This window comes from Portunus trituberculatus, chromosome 17 (assembly GCF_017591435.1).
Source record: "Portunus trituberculatus isolate SZX2019 chromosome 17, ASM1759143v1, whole genome shotgun sequence".
NCBI lineage: Eukaryota > Metazoa > Arthropoda > Malacostraca > Decapoda > Portunidae > Portunus > Portunus trituberculatus.
In genome coordinates this window covers 9,946,167-9,954,759 of record NC_059271.1, presented here as the reverse complement: position 1 = coordinate 9,954,759, position 8,593 = coordinate 9,946,167, and the positions used below count along the sequence as shown (strand labels likewise).

The following is an 8,593-nucleotide window of genomic DNA, read 5'->3' as shown; positions in this document are numbered from 1 at the left end:
AAAGTAAAAGATGGAAATTAACAATCTTTGGAGCAAACATAAGGAAGATATCATAAAGAATCACGAACAAAATAACAGCGAACTACCTTTTCTCCCAGAGACATTGATAGACCTTTTGAAAACATCACTTGAAGGTAAAGTCGAAAAGTTCTTCAGGCGCTGCATGTAATATGAACTATTGAAAAATACGTGTGGTTAGCAATAGAGTATGTCTTCGAGTACAGATATACGAGACAAGTATCAGACGAAAAATAAAAGACCAGCAAGTAAGCTTGAAGAAAAATAAATGAGACTGGCGGTAAGCTTGGAGGGGACCACGTTCGTTATGGTCACTCATGTTCGAAAACGTGTTTGTTCATGGATCTGGCCCGCTAGACATCCCTGTAACCTCTTCTCTCCCCACAAATCACTTGTAATGTGTACCCTTATAAAGTAATTCCGATTTAAACATACAAAATATATTGGAACTGGTAGATGATGCAAGAGAGAGAGAGAATATTAGCCAGTACACATTTCAGCTCAACGAAGGAGCGAGGATAAAGAAGACACAAGTGACTACTAACTCAAAGGAAGTAAAATGTAAAGGAAACATAACTATGCGGTCACGTGCAAGTGCACGCCAGTGTTTACATTTAAAAAGGCAGCGCAGAGGTTGATCAGCACAATAGTAGATACTGAACGAGAACATGTGGATACTACAATGGATTTGAAATAATAAGCAGTATATCATACCTTATTCTTTGTCCGGTCTTGGTACGCATGGAGAGCGGAGAGGAGGGTGCTATTGTTAGTAAGTAGCCACATTTGATCACAAGAGATCTGCAACAATAGAGATCATAAGAATACAAGTACATGGAGAGGAAAACTTGAAAAACACAAAGCCTACAATACATATCAATAAAGGAAAAGCGAAGTCAGTACTGAGAAAATTAACTGGATTGGATTAAGATTTTGTTCTACTCATTCGAGAATTAGCTTCTCCAGTGGTAAATTTTCCCCGTCTTTTTGCAGTTCATAGCCAGAATCACTTTTCGTGATGAAAGAAAAATGGTATTTCCAAAGACTTTTGCGTCTGACCTCGGCAACATTTAACAGTGGAAGTGATTAAGATTTTCTTAGTTGCATTCGGGATTATTTTCTTAGTTTAACATTGAATTTTATCTCTAATGAATAAAAGAATCGTCTATTCAATTCAAGTAATAATTGTTGTGGCTTCTGAAAACAGTCATCGTAAGAACACAAAGTTCTTAATAGTGCACTCTTTTCTCCCGAAGAACTGTATATAAAGAATGCAAACGGTATAACAACTGTGTACACGTGAGGAGCTAAATACAACACAAAAAATTAACTATCTGAATCCCTTTTTAATACAAGTATCAAACAACGAAACTCTGGATGTTATGTACTTACAGGAAATAAAAAGTATATAGAGAAAAGATAGAAGAATTTATCTCAAATACATGAGGAAGGTGATGAGACAAAAGGTCGTAGAATTCAAACTGGTATTACCACAAAGACAAATGTGGCGAGGGAAGGTGGTAACCACGGAGGAATCGGACCTTTTAGTAAAGACTGCAAGGGAGGAGCATGTAACTGAAACAATATTCAGAGAGAGAGAGAGAGAGAGAGAGAGAGAGAGAGAGAGAGAGAGAGAGAGAGAGAGAGAGAGAGAGAGAGAGAGAGAGAGAGAGAGAGACACACACACACACACACACACACACACACACACACACACACACACACACACACACACACGCACGCACGCACGCGCGCGCGCACACACACACACACACACACACACACACACACACACACACACACACACACACACACATAACATAATAGATCCAACAAACGCGTGTGGATTTGACAATAAAACAACTAGCCAGCTCAAGAGACCAGAAAACAAGTAGAAGCAGCCTAAGCGAGTCACCGCATCCCACAAAAGGACATTAGGACTAAACACATCATTGGCGCCAAACACTTTATAAAGTCATTTGGGAATCAGGCCAGCTCATGTCCTCAAATTACTACATATAGAGAATAGACACACACACACACGAACACACAGCCACATGCTCAATACAGGTGCATAGTAAGTATTCATACAAAACCAGGGAAATAACAGCACTCTCTAACAGATGAATAGTGACGATAACTAAGGTAAATTCTCGCGTGCTAAATGATGTGTTGTCAGGCGTGCGTGCGCGTGTGTGGTGTTCTATTTGCTGAAAGGCCAAGTGGTGACTTTACTTTGATATACTGCAACGCTCTGTGACGGAAATGACAGCAGGGAAACTTGATAATGCTAATTTTGCAGCCGCATTACACGACGCATTCAATGATACTCGTAAGTCGGGATGACCCTTCAACCTCATGGGACGCGACTCCGCTTTGTGCGACCAGAGAGAGAAGAGAGAGAGAGAGAGAGAGAGAGAGAGAGAGAGAGAGAGTGTGTGTGTGTGTTTGAGATGGTTGAAAGTAAATGGTATCTTATCATAATGTCAATAGAAATCAAACTTCCTTAAAATATGCATTTACGTTTCTTAACGTCAAACAAATAGAAAACACTTACTTCATACGTCAAAAAAACCTATATCTAAAGTAGAGATAGAATAATTTCAAATAACCTCATTCTTTTGACCATAATCAAAACTACAGATGATGAAGTCAATGTTAACTTTTCTTAGACATTAAAACATAAAATAACAAGGTTACAAAATTTTTCCTCACAAACGTCATATCACAGCTAATCCTTATACAAATTCAAACGTACTTTATATAGATAACACGGCTACTTCATCCCTATCAGTCATATTCAAACTCATCACTGTCTACATACCTGAAACATACAAACAAAAGAGAAACACAAAACTCATAAACTTCAAACCAAATTTGAGAGCAGTTCATTACCTTTAAAGTCCATTTCAAAAGCGCTCACCAGCCTTACATTTCAATTCTTATTTCTCAGGATTTCGAGACAGCCAGTAAGTCTCCGCAGGTGTGGGAGAGAGACTAGTATTGAGTGTGTGTGGGATGTAAGAGAAAGGAATGGGCGTGAGATGTGTGCAGTAGGCTTCATGATGTGCATTGGAGGGATTTAACAACTTAGTCACAAAATAGACAGACAGACAGACAGACAGACAGACACACACACACACACACACACACACACACACACACACACACACACACACACACACACACACACACACACACACACACACACACACACACACACACACACAACAAGAGTTACTTAAGTGATAACCTTCCAATATTGATTAAAAAGACATACTTATCAAACAGCTAGCGATTGCAAACGTTCTTTTCGTCAAAAAAAAGAACATTAAGCTCATCAAGGAGGTAAAAATGGGAAACAAACAAAGCAGAGCCAGCCAGAAATGAAAATGTGCGTGTGTGTGTGTGTGTGTGTGTGTGTGTGTGTGTGTGTGTGTGTGTGTGTGTGTGTGTGTGTGTGTGTGTTTACGTAGGGAAGAGGGTCAGCCAAGGGCAAAAAAAAAGAAAGTTAGTAAAAGGCCCACTTGAGCGCTGGCTCTCCAAAGAGTTCAAAAAGTGCCAAAACCGTCAGCCAGAATTAGGGGAGCAAAAGCCTCGATACCTCCCTCTTAAAAGAAGACAAGTAGGAATTCGGAAATACAGATGCAGGGAGGGAGTTCCAGAGTTTACCAGTGTAAGGGATGAATGATTGAGCGTACTGGTTAACTCTTGCATTAGAGAGTTGGACAGAATAGGGATGAGAGGAAGAAGAAAGCCTTGTGCAGCGTGGCCGCAGGAGGAGGAGAGGCATGCAGTTAGCAAGATCAGTAGAACAGTTACCATGAAAATAGCGATAAAATATAGAAAGGCATGTAACATTTCGGCGGTGAGAAAGAGACTGAAGACAGTTAGTCAGAGGAGGGAGTTGATGAGACGAAGAGCTTTCGATTCCACCCTATCAAGCAAAGCTGTGTAACTGGAACCCCCCAAACATGCGTAGAGTACTCCATACAGGGACAGATAAGGCCCTTATACAGAGTAAGCAGTTGGAGAGGCGATAAAAACTGTCGGAGATGCCTCAAAACACCTAACTTCATAGAAGCTGTTTTAGCAAGAGATGAGATGTGAAGTTTCCAGTTAAGATTATGAGCAAAGGACAGACCAAGGATATTCATTGTGGAAGAGGGAGACAGTTGAGTGTCATTGAAGAAGAGGAGATACTTGTCTGGAAGGTTGTGTCGAGTTGATAGATGGAGGAATTGAGTTTTTTGAGGCATTGAAAACTACTATATTTTCTCTGCCCCAATCGGAAATCGGAAGTCAGGCGCTCCGTGGCGTCCCCGCGTGATCTGTTGATTTCCTGAAGGGTTGGACGTCTCTGAAAGAACGTGAAAAGATGTAGGGTGGTATCATCAGTGTAGGAGTGGATAGGGCAAGACGTTTGGTTAAGAAGGTCATTAATGAATAATAGAAAGAGAGTGGGTGACAGGACAGAACCCTGAGGAACACCACTATTAATATGTCTAGGAGAAGAACAGTAGCCGTCTACCACAGCAGCAATAGAGCGGTCGGAAAGGAAACTTGAGATAAAGTTGCAGAGAGAAGGATAGAAGCCGTAGGAGGGCAGTTTTGAAATCAAAGCTTTATGCCAGACTCTATCAAAAGCTTTTGATATGTCTAACGCAACAGCAAAAGTTTCACCGAAATCTCTAAAAGAGGATGACCAAGACTCAGTAAGGAAAGCCAGAAGATCACCAGTAGAGCGATCTTGACGGAAGCCATACTGGCGATCAGACAGAAGATTGTGAAGTGACAGATGTTTGAGAATCTTCCTATTCAGGATAGATTCCTGAATAGGAAGTTAAACCAAGGTTTAGAAGCTTTAGGTTGAGAAAAAGAATGAGGAATGTACGCCTCCAAGCCAGATACTAACACCTCTGTTATGCGTTTAGCACAAAGGGATGGGTCTCTGACACGGAAGCAATAATCATTCCAGGAAAATCAGCATAATACCTCCTCAGGTCCCCCAACTGGCAGAGGCAAAACGCCAGAGGCACCTTCGCTTTGGGGATCCTGCGGAGGGATTGGAAAAATAGGACAAGATACAGAAATGAGATTGTGATCGGAGGAGCCCAACGGAGATGAAAGGGTGACAGCATAAGCAGAAGGGTTAGAGGTGAGGAAGAGATCAAGAATGTTGGGCGTGTCTCCAAGACGGTCAGGAATACGAGTAGGGTGTTGCACCAGTTGCTCTAGGTCATGGAGGATAGCAAAGTTGAAGGCTAGTTCACCAGGGTGGTCAGTGAAGGGAGAGGAAAGCCAAAGCTGGTGGTGAACATTGAAATCTCCAAGAATGGAAATCTCAGCGAAAGGGTAGAGGGACAGAATGTGCTCCACTTTAGAAGTTAAGTAGTCGAAGAAATTACTATAGTCAGAAGAGTTAAGGGAGAGATAAACAGCACAGATGAATTTAGTTTGAAAGTGACTGTTAAGTCGTAGCCAGATGGTGGAAAATTCGGAAGACTCAAGAGCGTGGGCACGAGAGCAAGTTAAGTCGTTGCGTACATAGACGCAACATCCAGCTTTGGAATGAAAATGAAAATAGAGAAAGTAGAAGGGAACAGAGAAGAGGCTACTGTCAGTTGCCTCAGACAGCTGTGAAGAAAAGAAGATGAGGTTTAGTAGTGGAGAGGTGGTGTTCCATAGATTGAAAATCAGATCTAAGACCGCGAATGTTGCAGAAGTTAATGTAGAAAAAGTTGAGGGAGGTGTCAAGGCATTTGTGGTCTTCATCAGGAGAGGTGTCCAACCTGGGGACATTTTGGCCCCCCCCAGAGGGGACCAAAAATGTCCCCTCTGTGTGTGTACACATGCCTTATTATATAGAAAAAAAAAAAAAAATATTACGCACACTCAGCTCTTTTCTCCCTCACCTTCTCATATCCATAAGAGCGCTCACGCGAGGGGACATGCACACACATACACAAACACACACACACACACACACACACACACACACACACACACACACACACACACACACACACACAGAGAGAGAGAGAGAGAGAGAGAGAGAGAGAGAGAGAGAGAGAGAGAGAGAGAGAGAATGCAGTTTACTACTACGTAATTCGAGAACGAAAGCAACAAGAGGCAGAATCAATTGAAAGGCAACACAATAATGCTCCCTCCCCCAAACACACTTGCACCACTTGATCCACTAAACAACAACGCAATTTAATTCGTGACTCGATCCACCGTCCATAAAATGTGCAAGGTCTAACCAATACATACATGACGAGACTCATAATTACCAAACACTAAGCCAACCGGCGATAAACACTGCCACTTGCCTGCCCCGACGAGAAACAAGAAAGACATTCACCAAAGCGTCCCCTGCGAAACCGTCTGAAAGATATATGAGTCGTGAGTGTGCGAGTGAGAGAAGGGAGAACAATCTATTGAGAGAGGAGGGAAAAGAAATTAAAAAGTGCGATAATTCTGTGACGTACACGCTACGAAGGAAAAAAAAGGCTGGTAAAGATTGATAGTAATGGTATGGAGAAAAATAATGTGTAAGTAAAGATTGATAGTAATGATAGAGAAAAATAATGCTACTTTTATCACTCCAATATGTAAAATTAATAAGGCAATACGAAGGGAGTACTACCTCTGTGACCTACATATATTGAAAGAAACATGGAAGTGATAAATAATGTTAGTAATGATAAAAAGAAATGTAAGACTTTATATCTACATCAATAATTAGAATGTACTAAAATCATCTGTAATTAATGATGAATCAAATAAAAAATAAAAAAGTCGTAATAAGATGCAAGAATACCCAAAATAACAAAAACAATAAGAATAACAACATCCATAATAATAACAATCCTTAAATATTGAATTCATAAAGGGTCCAAATTTCAATTACAGCTAGCAACTAATTAGTAAGTTTACGGTGTTTCTAGATTAATAATCAAATGCCATCCCACATATACGGGAAAATAATAAACAAATAAGGTACAGCAGCTCAGCATCACCTAATTAACAACACCTGAATACCTACACATCATTATTAATTAATGTTCTCACCAGGTGCATCTTTCTGATTCATAGTGGGGAGAAAAAAAAAGTTACCAAAATTAAATTTGCCTTCAATTACAGGCTGCAAAAATATTTAAAAACAAATTTTTTTCTGAATTTTTACTAATAAGCTTGCCTGGAAGCACACACACACACACACACACACACACACACACACACACACACACACACGGCCCGGTAGCTCAGTGGTTAGAGCGCTGGCTTCACAAGCCAGATGATAACCGGGGTTCGATTCCCCGGCCGGGTGGAGATATTTGGGTGTGTCTCCTTTCACGTGTAGCCCCTGTTCACCTAGCAGTGAGTAGGTACGGGATGTAAATCGAGGAGTTGTGACCTTGTTGTCCCGGTGTGTGGTGTGTGCCTGGTCTCAGACCTATCCCAAGATCGGAAATAATGAGCTCTGAGCTCGCTCCGTAGGGTAACGTCTGGCTGTCTCGTCAGAGACTGCAGCAGATCAAACAGTGAATACACACACACACACACACAGAAGAAAACCAAATAACGCATACTAAGAATAGAATTTACCACAGCAAATAATTTCACTCATATATTTGGTGTTCGTCAATATTCTAAGCACTGTAGATGATGATTCCATAAACACACGCAAAAAAAAAAAAAAAAAAAAAATATATATATATATATATATATATATATATATATATATATATATATATATATATATATATATATTGTTATGCCAGCAATACCATCTTGTCTAGGGATCAAGGCACACAGAAACTTCTAGTTAAGCCGGGCTTGCTAATGCATTTAATTAAGACATTTCACCATCACCACAACCCACATAAACCCATCACCACACGGCACATATACAATATCTACAATTGTGTGAGCTCGACACGTAAAACATATCCTACATAATCCTGGAACAATACTTAAGTATTACCTGGAGTCACGGAGAAGGAAGTGTGGACGAGTTCCATGGTTCGTGAACCTTCATTCAAAGACATTAATATCGAACCAATGTATATAACAATGAGCTTAAATCTAATAATTACCCATAACAATGAGCTTAAATCTAATAATTACCCATATCAATGTATACAAGTTAGAACATAAAAAGAAACAAAATAAAGAGAAAACTTATAAAGTTAGGGGAGATTATAGCGTACCATAACAATATATATATATATATATATATATATATATATATATATATATATATATATATATATATATATATATATATATATATATATATATATATATATATATATATATATATATATATATATATATATATATATATATATATATATATATATATATATATATATATATATATATATATATATATATATATATATATATATATATATATATATATATATATATATATATATATATATATATATATATATATATATATATATATATATATATATATATATATATATATATATATATATATATATATATATATATAAGGGAGTTAATGTTGCCTTTTTATGCAGGAGAGACATCTGGCCAA

The 8,593-nt window shown here is 38.9% G+C and overlaps 1 long non-coding RNA gene across 2 annotated transcripts in view; it reads right to left on the bottom strand.

Annotated features, from left to right (window-relative positions):
• Positions 1-739: 739 nt before the first annotated feature.
• The window catches only part of LOC123505140, a 260,629-nt gene continuing 252,775 nt past the window's right edge, over positions 740-8,593 (bottom strand). For both annotated transcript variants that reach the window (XR_006675069.1, XR_006675070.1), the window contains one exon: positions 740-819. This is a non-coding gene — a long non-coding RNA (uncharacterized LOC123505140). The remainder of the gene's footprint in view (positions 820-8,593) is intronic.